Source organism: Hermetia illucens, chromosome 2 (assembly GCF_905115235.1).
Source record: "Hermetia illucens chromosome 2, iHerIll2.2.curated.20191125, whole genome shotgun sequence".
Lineage (NCBI taxonomy): Eukaryota > Metazoa > Arthropoda > Insecta > Diptera > Stratiomyidae > Hermetia > Hermetia illucens.
Genome location: NC_051850.1, coordinates 114269551 through 114282560, shown reverse-complemented (window position 1 = coordinate 114282560; position 13010 = coordinate 114269551).

Sequence of the window (13010 nt, the reverse complement as noted above, 5' to 3'; positions counted from 1 at the left end):
TATCTCGAGTCATTAGCTCAGTCTTGCTCTATGCTACTCCTGTAAGGCTGCAGTATTTACGACTCAGGAAGTCAGGAGAAGCCTATTGCGCTCGTACAGATTATGTACCTTGTGAATGATTTGTGGCTATCCTGACGATATCAGACCACGTGGCATTAGTTATAGCCGAACTGTTGCCTGTAGACATCTTCGCTAAAGAGATGTCGCGAATCTACATCAGGGGCGCGAGGAAAGGGCATCATCAATGGTCACATGCCAGACCCGACAGCTCAACGAAAGGCCGATGGACGCATAGGCTGATTCCGAACATCCTTATGTACGTCAATCGTCACCACGGAGCCTGCAGTTACCAGCTAACGGAGTTTGCATCTGGTCATGGTTGATACCGGAAATATATATACAGATTTGGGCATGAAGACTCGCCAGCATGCCCAACTTCAACGGAGAGAAAGACGAGTTGTTTCGCTGCTTGCTTGCTAACCAGCCCCGTGAAGTAATTACATATCTAATGACAGTTCTGCGGGGTAAGCAGTTGAAAAATGCACGGGTGTACGTACTAAACGTAGGCGCGGATTTACGTCCTCGACTCGCTGATGTCTTTGAAAGAATTCACATCCTGGCTTAGCCCAAAAAGAAGCTGCTATTTGATTGCACATAAAACGATTGGGGAAATCAAATTTCTATAATTAGTAGTAGGAAATAATTTTTCAGGCTGGAACATGATATATATTGATTGGGTTGACCGAACATTTTTCTGAAAAATATTGATACTTATGGGGGCCGAGGGTGGTCAAATCAAAACCCGCTGGACTATTGCTATAAACTGTGGGGGATTTATTCATAAACGGAAAACGTGGTGAATATTAACCGATTAGGTTCTCCAGGAAAGGGACCCATAAGCAGCAAGTGGGCTGAAAGGGAGAATTCACCCCGGGACTAGAATCTCCTTACGGGCCTGGGATAAAAATTTCAAAGCAAAAAAGTGATGTCACCACGGATTTTCCCTCAAGGATACTGCGTAAATGAAATAACAAGCTTTTCGATTTTTGCGTTGGTAGCCCTTCTAATCCGAAAATCCAGTTCCTGGAAAACTCTTGCTGTTGAAATCACATATACGATCGAAATGTATCTTCCGCCCTCCTAATTCAGGCCAGATAGGCGCAATATGGTTTAAGGACTTTGGAGGTAAGCGCTAAATAGATAGCAACAACAATGGAAATGATTGAAAACGCAGATGCTTACATAAGTTTAAGCTGGGCAGTTCAGAATGTGAAAAGAGCATTATTGGAATATTCCAGTCCATCTCAACTTCGGTTGCTTCGTTGATCACAGTCGCACCTTACTCACTGAGAAAGCTATCACCACACCTACAGTTAGGTATAAAATGCCAATTTATCTATGAGAAGAAGGAAAAACTTGAGGTCCGGTACAGAAAACCGGGAGCCGTCTGACTTGGTGTCTGGGTCGAGCTCCTGGAATCGAATGTAATGGCATCGAAACCACAAGTCGTGGAACGGTTCGACAACTAGGCGCTACGACCATCAGGAGCATTGCTCCGCCTGCCGCAGCTGTTTCGCCACAATCTGTGGAGACCACTTCAGCAGGTTCGCATAAGCAGCCATAAAGTGGACTGAAGAAATGAACCTCTTCATCATCCGCTCCTACTACGAAATAACAGCGGGCAGGTCCAACATCTTACTGCCCCTCGTTGCACCAGAAATTCGTCAGGTGTTTCCCGCAATTCGCGCACCTGACTATGCAGCGAGTCGCTTTATTACTCTCAGCAACACAATCCCCAGCCACCATCAAGGAGTTTTTCTTCGACTGAGGCCATCGTGATATGAACAACACCACCCGCACTGCAAGCAACAGTTTCAGCACTCGCCAAAGCACTCTTCTCCACCGTCCAGCTGAAGTCTCCGCTGGAACTCCAAAGAGCGTGTATAGAATTTTCGGAAATGGATCCCTTGCATAGACCAGGTATTCCCAGACTCTATGCATCTTCAGCAATTCCGGGAATTCTATCTTAAATCAATGATGAGATGGCATCTCGGCTGTGTGTGCTGATATACAATCGCCGAAATTACAATCACTTGGTGGAGAAATAAAGTGCAGAGCGTTTACCGAAATTATGCCATCTCCAGCGAAACACCTGTAGTTGAAATTCTGGATATACTAAAGCAGACATTTTCTGTCATATGCAGTCAGTTATGACGGTATGGCGAAAGTCACTCCAGACATGTCCAGAATGCAACTTACGCGAGAAACTAGCTGATTTTTTTTCGGATCTCTAAATGAACTCCAGCAGTACAGGTTTCAGTGGCGGAAGTGGAAGAATATTAGGAGGGACTTTGAGGGTTACTCGCCCAGCATGCTGAGTGGATCACCGCCGAAGGCACCCGCCATGCCAATACGCCTGGCATGAATTTTGCGGACGTTACCAAACATTAAATTCGACGACCCATAAACAACTTGAAGAATTGGAGGGGTCGTGTTCTGGATCGGGTGTAGGATTTCTGGTCAGTTGGCACCTAGTATAAATCAGGTCATTAGTTGGTCGGAGGAATTTATACCCCTCCTCACTACCGGACTTGCCTACCTTATCCCTAAAAAGGACGCGGTGCAGGACCGCGCAAATACAAGACCGATTACTTGCTTACCAACCCACTACAAATTCATAACGTCTATTATTAGTGGAAGGGTGAATGCGCACCTCGAGCCCAAAAACATTCGGTCCGAGGAGCAGAAGGACTGCCGAGTTGGGTCAAGTGGTTGCAAAGAGCAACTCATTATCGACTCGAACGGAATACGTGGAGAGAAGGTGAACTATGAGCCAGCTAGGGAAATCAAAGAAATTTGGCGTTTCAAGCGGGTGGTTGTAGTTCCCATAATATTTTCAGCTACAGGAATAGTACCTAAGTCCCTCACGGTTTTCTTTAATGTGCTGGGACTCTCCCACAGTCTGATTCAAACCATACAGAAATACACCATTCCTCGATGGTGCAGGGAGTTCTCGACGCATTCTCCCACTAACCTACCCACCGGCCACCACCAGCGCCCCTTTATCTTTAAGTAAATAGGATCGTCCGAGACGACTACTTAGTACTTGTATCAGGTAAAATCCGGCATCTGCCGAGATTGTGACAACTCAGGCATAATAATTATTGGCTCAACAATCCATATTGGATCGAAGTCTTGAAGCACTTCATTCAAAACCGTAACGGTACACTACAGTACACTGTAGGAGGCAATGTGGTCAGCATTACGCTCGCCCGAGATTATTACCCTGATTTGACTCAGGTACTCTTTCACAACTAAGTCGGCCGGTATCCGGCATTAAGTTATGATAATAACGGTGAGATTTGAACCGCGACCTTCCGGTAGGACAGTCCAGCGATCTAACCGCTTGAGCAATCTGGACACTGATAAAATAGCTCCGGAATAACAAATAAAAAAATTAAAGATGCCCAAAACGATAAATCCAAATGGTCATTGCAACAAGGGTGGATGTCCCATTTATTCTTACATAAGTTGTACAATATGTATCCCGGAAAAAATGTCAGACTTTCGTGACTACCATCCAGTATCTAACATTCAACTGAATATAACTTCGTTTTTCCAGAAAAAGTATATTCGTTACACGATATTTGGATTTATGACGGTATGCAAAACCCAGAGGCCAGAATTTTGGTGAGTGGGTGAAATTTCGAAGCCAGTAATGTCCTGGGAGATAGTGATCACTCATAGGCATATTGGAGTAGTTTTTTATCCAATCTAAAATAACTGTCACTATTAAACTGCTTCCAATGGAACGGCAAAGATCGACTGTCTTCACAGTATGATTGAATATTGTATTGATCTTCTTCTCTAAATACTCCCTTACTTCAATGGTATAGCATGGCTTATCAGTTTTGTGAATTTCCCGTAAAAGGTCCACTTCCACATTGATCTTATTATCAACGATTGAGGAATTAATTCTCCCGTATTCTGGGTGCATATATGAAGTTATATTGTATGACTGTGCTGTAAGAGCAGCCTGAAAAGATGTTTTCGGTCGAATTTATAATTTACGCATTCATGGCTATGTTTATTTATGAACATCAAAAAACTACTTACACGTTTTGCATGGCAACATTGCAAACATATCAAGAAAAAAGATAGAATACGAATATTTGAGATCCAAGAACAAACCATTAGTAATAGTACCCCTGCCAACGTCCTATCGAGTGAGAGCTGTTAGATATTATTATTATTAGTGCAGCTAGAGAAGCACTTTAGATAAAATGGAAGATTAAAAATCTAACGATCGTAAATCTTTGAACGGCATTTCACTATTGAGAGAAATATACAAATGTATATCCATAAATTGAGCAACCCCCGCTGTGACGAGTGTGTAATTACAAAGATAGAAATCACAAAAGTGCTTAAATCATATTGAAGCTTTTCGGCAATAGTTTTTAATACTATCAAAAACTTTCCACTGTTTATTCTAGAATTATTCTTACTAATGAACAGATTGATATCTATGACCGAATAATTTTTTGGGTTGTTTAATTGAACGTGCTGCAAAGCAAAGGCAAATGTCGAGCTGGCAACCACCGTGAACTTGATGCAGATCCCCTTAGAATTCTTTCTGATATAAACATTCTGTGAACCACATTCTTCGTTTAACAAAATATGGAAGAAAGCGCTGCTTCCGCAGAAAATTCCAAACATTCTGGCAGTCTGACGGCATGAAGCTTTAGGAAGGGCAGTTCGCTCAGTTGATAAAAAGACCGCTTCCTGCAATGAAAGTGATTTCCACGCTGATTTACCAAATCTCCATTCCGCCTCGTCCTTTTGTATGGATATAGGAATCGCCGGCGAATGCGTGTGAATATTCACATGTACATATCGTGTAAACTCCCATCCGCACACAAAAGGCGTTGTAGCAAAGTTACCCGTAACAAGGAACCAATTTGAAGAAGAACATGAGCCAGAAGATTATGTATAAGAGCTTTGACTCCGACGATTTTTGGGATTGAATAAGCGCAATATCAATGTCAGAAGAAAAAAACATTGCGGACCAAAGCTCAGGTTTTTGTTTTTTCTTTTTTTTGTTGAATAATTTCTCATTTGATTCCGACTATACAAAAATAAAAATTTCAATTCGTAAAACTAGACATTTTTTCCTATTTTATGATCAAATTTTTTTTTGTCAACTCCTTTTGGAAATCCATGAGGCGTTTTTGTGGTTACCTCAGCACAAGTCCCCATTGTGGGATCCGAAGAAAAACCTTATCTTAATTTTCTGGCTGGGCAGTATAGACTCCCTTCCTCCCTCTTCCACGTATCCTTAGATATCCACCCTGTTTCTCAGCCCTTCTCTCTAGCTAGAGCTGACGGATGCATTAAGGCACGGATAATATCACTTATCAACATGTACGTTGGTTGTATCTCATCTGGTGCAAGTTAAGTCCTACTGAGGACTCATAGCTCATAACCCTCAAACAGTAATGACTAATAACTGTGAGACTTGCAACACGTGTCCAATCTGTTTGGGTAGGCTTTGACACTTATGTGTTTATAAGTGTGTCGGCTAATTTAACAAAAGAATCACACATAATAAATTTGTGTTAGGCTGTTTTTGGCCATAAACGATAGTATGTTTCTGGCAACATGGGTTAACATGCTTGCCATCAGTCCTGCTGGTGTACTTGGTGGGTGGTATCAGGTCCTGTTTGGACCTTTAGTCCGCCGGATCCCGGAGGACAAACAAAAAACAACAATAGCAACAACGTCTCAATAGTCAAGAAAACTAAACCCACCCGGGGAAACCACTCTAATAGACGCGTAAGGTATCCAAGCAGATTGATACCAACGAAAATTTCAATCGAAAGGAGCCAAACTGCCAAGTGGTCTAATAAGGGAGGGGACACAATCACAAAAAAAAACCTAACGCGCGCGGGATGGACAGGAAAGGATTAACTCTGCCGAAGGATTAACTCTGCCGATTCTGGCCACCGTTATCCATTCCTCTTCATGAAAAACTTACAACCATTACAATTTACAATTTTGTATTATTTAAAACTATACACATCAAGTTATCAAATAAAATTGCATCTCATCTTATTTAATAAAAATAATAAAAAATAATAAGAAATAATAAACGTAAAGGCATAGATCACACAAAATATTGAAGAACTTTCTCTAATTTGATTTATCTCGAGAAATATAAAGCCATCAATTATAATTGCTTAACGGAATTGATTATTTCTCCTTCAAATTTTCGATTAAAAAAACCATTCGTGCTAAACATTCTAAAGTTGTCGTTCACACCGCTGACGCACGGATTACATTTAACAATCACAACAACTAAGTTTTATCACTACTAATCTTTTTCGTAGGGAAGTCATCCGTGTGGTGAACAAGCTGCAATCGGGATACAGATTACCATAAGATTATGATTCCTTTTTACCTTTCTCGGAGGCCCGCTCATACTCATTAGAATTGTCAGCAAAAAGAGCAATCATCCATTTTTGACACTGGCACTCAATTTCAGGCACTATGGTTGCGTTCCGTACTAGCGTACTGGCGCAATAATTGCGTTTATCGCGAGTGTTAGGAAATATAATAGGTAAATCCGTAGAAAGACTACGGATCAATCACAATCACCATCGCTATTTTCTGAGCAGACGGTCACAAAATGGGACGAAATTTATGTAGTATAACACATGTTGCGCACGATGCAGAGGATGACACCAATTGCTGCATTACTGCGGCACAGAATTAGCGGTAATCGATTGCGAACATGACACGCAAGAATGTAACGAAAACTGGAGATAACTCCTTTTTCACGGGGCCCTCAGAAACAAATTTACGGAAAAGGAGTTGCCTGGAATTACAGCAGTCCACCATAATAAAATTATTGAAATTTAGACCATCTGGACCTGATTTATATATCAAAAGGCCGCTGTTCAAAAATCACTCACTCATCGTCTATCGCGGCCACGTTCGCCATCTCAAGGCAACCCCACTCGCCTCTTCTCCAAAAAAAACCAAAATTCCCCAGCCATGTAACGCAAAAGAGCAGAGCAAGGCAGCCACAACGATAAATGTCCCTTCCGTGGTCGAGGCTTGACGTCTCAAATTTGAATATCCAAACCCTGAAAGTAGCCAGGGAAAATTATATTGATGTAATAATCTTTTTATTTTTGATATATAATTTGTTTTGTGGAACTCCCACCAGATTACGTACACACTAGAAAGTGTACAAATATGACCTGGTGTGGGCACATTCCTGGCAGTTCAAGCACCGGACACGACCACTGAGTGGTCCTGCCAATGTGATTCCTCTTTGAAGAGGTAGCAAAGATTGTATATCGACTTTTCCCTTTCCAATATGCGAGCCTCTGGATTTAACTCAACTTGAAATAAGGGTTGTGGTATTCTGTTTCGATTCATTATCAAACTGACTAATTTCACTCCATATCCTATTTCAGTAAGTCCCTCTTTTATTTCATTGGGCTCAACATCCGGTTCAATGCATTTAAGCTAGTATGTGTAGGTGGAGTAATAACGTAGCCCAGGATGGCAGACAGCTGCCTAATTTCCCTATCTTATCTGTGAACCTCAGAACAATATCGCGATACCTGGGGTTCCTTTTAATGCAACTCTAGGCCAGACACCGGTTACTGGGCTGTTGATAATGATGAATAGTATGTAATGACCAGAGTTGGCCAAGAGAGGAGAGCTGTTCCAAAATCTAAAAATTTTGTGTTCCACCGAAATGTTCCGTCGACACGCGCTTGTTTGTCTGTTTCCTAGGCTCGGAAATGTACACTAATGATCAAAAAAAAGTGGCCACCTACCTGGTGTCGAAAGAGTGTCAAATATTGCCGCCGCATGTAATATTTCGGGGTTTTTCGTAATTTTGCAATGAAGCAGGTATAAAAAGGGACATCAGAACATCAAAGGACATCAGTTCCTAACAAACAGACGAAGTGCAAGGATACAAAATTTAGAAATAGTGAAAAATCATTCAAAGGTGGAAATAGTGCTTGAAATACATTTTTAATAATTTGTCGAATTAAAATGTCTCCAAAACAGCGGTAAGTAATTATTATCATTAACTTAGTAGAAAAGGATAGTAAGAAAAAACTCATCAAAAATTAGGCTTGCCTCAAGAACTTTTCACAAGGATAATCCTGGTAGAGTCCTGGAAGCAAGCGGAGAAATCAGTTTGAAGATTAAAAATTCATATATTTGAATTATTTTCAAAAAATCATTTTGTTTGAAAAGAAACTCAAGAAAAGTGTATACATTTTTTCTACAGGCAATTAACGGAGGAAGAAAAAGGACGCATCGTAGGACTAAGCGAGTCTGGCAAATCACAACGCGAAATCGTGAGAATTTTTAAAAAATCGCATGTCGAAGTTTCGAGAAGCGGCGTGCAGCAAGTTTTGCGACGTAAACAAGCAAGCGGCAGTGTAGCACGTAAGAAAGGCTCCGGAAGACCACGAAAAATGAATAGCAGAGACACGAGAGCGTTGGAACAACACGCGCTGAGGAATCGGAAATCGTCGATCGCACAAATATCTAAAGATTTTGTGCCAGCCAGCGGAAACTTAGTAAGTCGCCACACGATTTCACGCCGTTTGAAAGATGTTGGCATTCGCAGTCGGCGCTGTCGAAAAGTTCCGGCTCTTAAACCGAGGCACAAAGCTGCAAGATTGGTTTGGACCAAAGACCATCGAAACACCGACTGGACTAAAATCATTTGGTCGGACGAATCAAGATTTTGCCTTCGATCGGACAGGCCGCAACGCTGTCTTCGTAGGTCAGGCGAGGAATACAGTGAGGATTGCATCCAGGAAACGCAGAAAGGCAACCCTGGAATAATGGTATGGGGCTGTTTTTCCTCAAAAACAGTAGGTGTACTGCACCGGGTACCAGTGAATACAAAAATCAACTCAGCTGAATATAAAAATATTTTAGAAACATCACTGGTACGAAGTCTAGCGAGGTTCAGAACACCTCGCCTATTAACTTTCCAACAAGATAATGCACCATGCCATAAGACAAGGCTCATATCCGATTGGTTGGCCCAAAAACATATAAGGACTCTTGATTGGACTGCTCAAAGCCCTGATTTAAATCCCATCGAAAATATATGGGACCATATTGATCGTGAGATTCACGACAAGACAATTAACAACTTAAACGAGCTATGGGAAGCTGTTTTGGGTGCCTGGAATAGAATCTCCGAGGAGTATTTAGAAGTACTAATTAATTCTATGCCAAACAGAATTGATAATGTTATTAAAAATAAAGGAGGACATACCTCTTATTAATAATAAAAAAATTGTTTTTTATTTATAAATAGCCTTTACACTTCCTACCATAGTATTTGTAAAACAGATATTTGAAATTGTTATCAATTGGGGAGAAACTAGGGTTCAAGTTTCGGAAAAAGTTTGGGTGGCCACTTTTTTTTTATCATTAGTGTAGGGGTGCCTTTGAACAATTCAGTGCCTCACGCGACCGCGCGCCTCGAGCCACAAACTTCTAGAGCAGCAGAGAAAGTCCACGGCAGATAACATCCTCAATCGATGTTTCTCCTGTCTCAGAAATACATAAGGCTTTCGGGGTTCCTATACTGACTTGACATCCTCAAACCATTTACATAGACGACCTTTTAATGTTAATGTGACTTTCAAGGGATAGAGAGGAGGAAGGGAAGAGGGAGTACTAAAATGGAAAAAATTAATGAATCTTAACCGTTTCAACTCCTATCCTATTACACCAACTACAGATTCCCGATTGTACAAGGAGCCCCCCGCACTATGGTGATTTATATCTAGCAAGAATACTCTACGCATATACATATATATTCACATATGAACCTATATTATTATAAGTCCGACTTTTACCTTTACTTAGATACTAACGTCACATGATGGCTTAGGGTACATATACATAACGTATAACAAAGGAAAGACTTACATCTGAAAGCACCAAGCCAGGCCTTTAATTTACACACTGCTGGGGAGACAGATTTTACCTCGAGATTGGATAGGGTTGATAATTATATTGAAATCAACTGCTACTATGCAACAAAGGAATCCTCTGTCTGAATGAATCTTAGAATAACGGACCGGCAAAGAAAACGAACTAATAATTTTCACATATTCTCAAGGAACGTGCCCTCCCTGTACAGAAAAGGAACTGCTAAGCAGATACCCTGTTCCGATATAAGGCTAATGTAACAACGATACAAGAGATCCCCTGGAAAAGAATCATTGCATCATGCATTGCTGCTCGGGGTCGAATCCCAGTCATCATGAGTGTCTGTGTTCGTCTTGTGGTGGTCTCACTGCTATGAGCTTATCACCTGCACAACTTAAAGTGTGATGATTGTGAAACTGGAACACAATCGGACTGTGTTTTCTACCAAGGTGTTGATGACCGGCAACGAGATATTATTAGAACCGGAAATATCACATAGTGCAGCAATTATGAAAATATCACATAGTGCAGCAATTATGTTGCTGAATACCATCTAACAAATATTCTTTCCTATCTTGCTAGGCTCATACGCCCAGAACATCATCGACCCATATAACAGATCAGATTTTCTCTCTTCGGCAATGGATGGAAAAACTATTGGAATGTGACCATAACCAGGGTAAAATTGTACACGGCCACAAGAAAACTCGGTATCTTCACTAAATAGTCAAGACTTACTAGACTAACGCTGACCAATGTGGGTGGTCAAAGGGTAGTATAGGTCCCGGGGCGAAACGTGGATTGGTACCCACGATAGAGCATAAAACCTGGGAAATGCCTGCTGAACCAACACCAAAAGCTCTACTATCAAACCCTATCTCCACCTCCTCGTGGTGACCGCTGGGAGCTCTTTCTTAACGAAAAGCTCCAGACGGACAAGGATGAAGGCGAGTCTCCCACGCCTAAAAATGGGACAAATTACACCAACTGGTCCTCCAGGTTGGAGGTTGGGTAGGGCTGACAACCCTACACGGAAAACAACTTGTTACGAAGCCACAACAGGAGCCTCGGACACGACGGACCCGGCAACGACAACGGATCAACGATTTGCGCATTTTCTCATGGAACGTGCGCTCCCTGTACAGAGAAGAAGCTGATGAGCAGCTAGCCGATACCCTGTCCCAATATAGGGCTGATGTAACAGCGTTACAGGAGATGCGATGGACAGGGACCGGTTTCCTGGAGAAGAGCTACTACACCATATATTATAGCGGTCATCCAGTAAACCATGTGCTCGGAGTAGGTTTCTTAGTAAGCCAAAAAATGAAACCTGCTGTTATCGGCTTTGAAAACATAAGCGAACAGTTATGCACTCTGCGCTTGCGAGGCAAGTTTAGAAATATAAGCCTCATAAACGTTCACGCCCCTACAAAGGAGACTGCAGAGTTGGAGAAGGATACCTTCTACAAGGCAGTAGAACGAACCCTCGAAGCCTGTCCCAGATATGATATTAAAATCATACTTGGGGATTTTAACAACCAAGTAGGGAAGGAGCCCGTATTCAGGCGATACGTTGCCTCCCATAGCTTACACGAAAAAACAAATGATAACGGACTGCGGATTATTCAATTAGCAGGGTCACACGAAATGGTAGTTGGAAGTACCTGGTTTACGCGGAAAGCGGTCCAAAAACATACGTGGGCCTCTCCAGACGGGGCCACTTTCAGCCAAATTGACCACGTTTTGATCGAACGCCGCCACCTCTCAGCCTTGATGAATGTCAGAACATATAGGGGGGCCAATATAGACTCGGATCACTATCTCGTTGGCATGGTGCTCCGAGCTCGAATAACAATACCACCTAGAATCCCCTCTGACAATCAGGTGAGAGTGAACACTGAATCCATCCACAACACAACCCTCCGCGACACCTATAAGAGGGAAATGGATGCCGCAATAACCACGGTCAACAGAGGACCTGGAGATGAAGCATCAACAAATGATCTTCACAATCGCCTGAAGAATGTTATCATGGATACGGCCACAAACATACTTGACTCCAGCCGCAAAAAAGTCGGAACGGCTGGTTTGACGATGAATGTAAGCTAGCAACGGAACGGAAGAATACCGCATACCGAGTAATGTTGCATTCTCAAAGAACGCGGGCACGCGCAGAGACTTATCACGAACTACGTCGAGCGGAGAAGCGACTTCACAGACGGAAAAAGGAAGCCTGGCAGAACCAATAAGTCAGTGAACTGGAAAAGTACAGAGAGCAACCGCATCAGGCGCGCAAGTTTTACCAACAAGTCAGCAGGATGAAGCCTTATACACCTATAAGAGGGAAATCTGATTTCCGACAGAATGGGCATATTAGAGCGATGGGTTGAGTACTTTGATGAGCTACTGAACAACCAGAACATCGGCGAGTTGGAGGTCCTAACAACTGAAGACGACGGACAAATACTGCCACCACCAAGTTTATTAGAAACAGTCCGTGCAATTCATCGTCTAAAAAATCATAAGTCACCAGCAGCCGATGGAATTACAGCCGAATTGGTTAAATATGGAGGCGACCAGTTACACCAAGTGGTTCCTCAACTTGTGCTCAAGGTATGGGACAGCGAATCAATGCCTGATGATCGGCAACGAGGCATTATTTGTCTCATACATTAAAAGGTAGATATCACACAGTGCAGCAACTATAGAGGTATCACGTTGCTGAGTACCATCTATAAGATATTCTCCCCTATTTTGCTAGGTCGGATAGCCCCATACGCCCAGAACATCATTGGCCCATACCAAAGAGGCTTCACTCCAGGCAAATCAGCAACAGATCAGATTTTCTCTCTATGGCAGGCTATGGAAAAACTGTTGGAATATGCACCATCTGTTCATCGACTTTAAAGCCGCCTATGATAGCATAGCCAGGGTAAAACTGTACACGGCCATGAGAGAATTCGCTATCCCGACGAAATTAATAAGACTGACTAGGCTGACCCTAACCAATGTGCGAGGCCAGA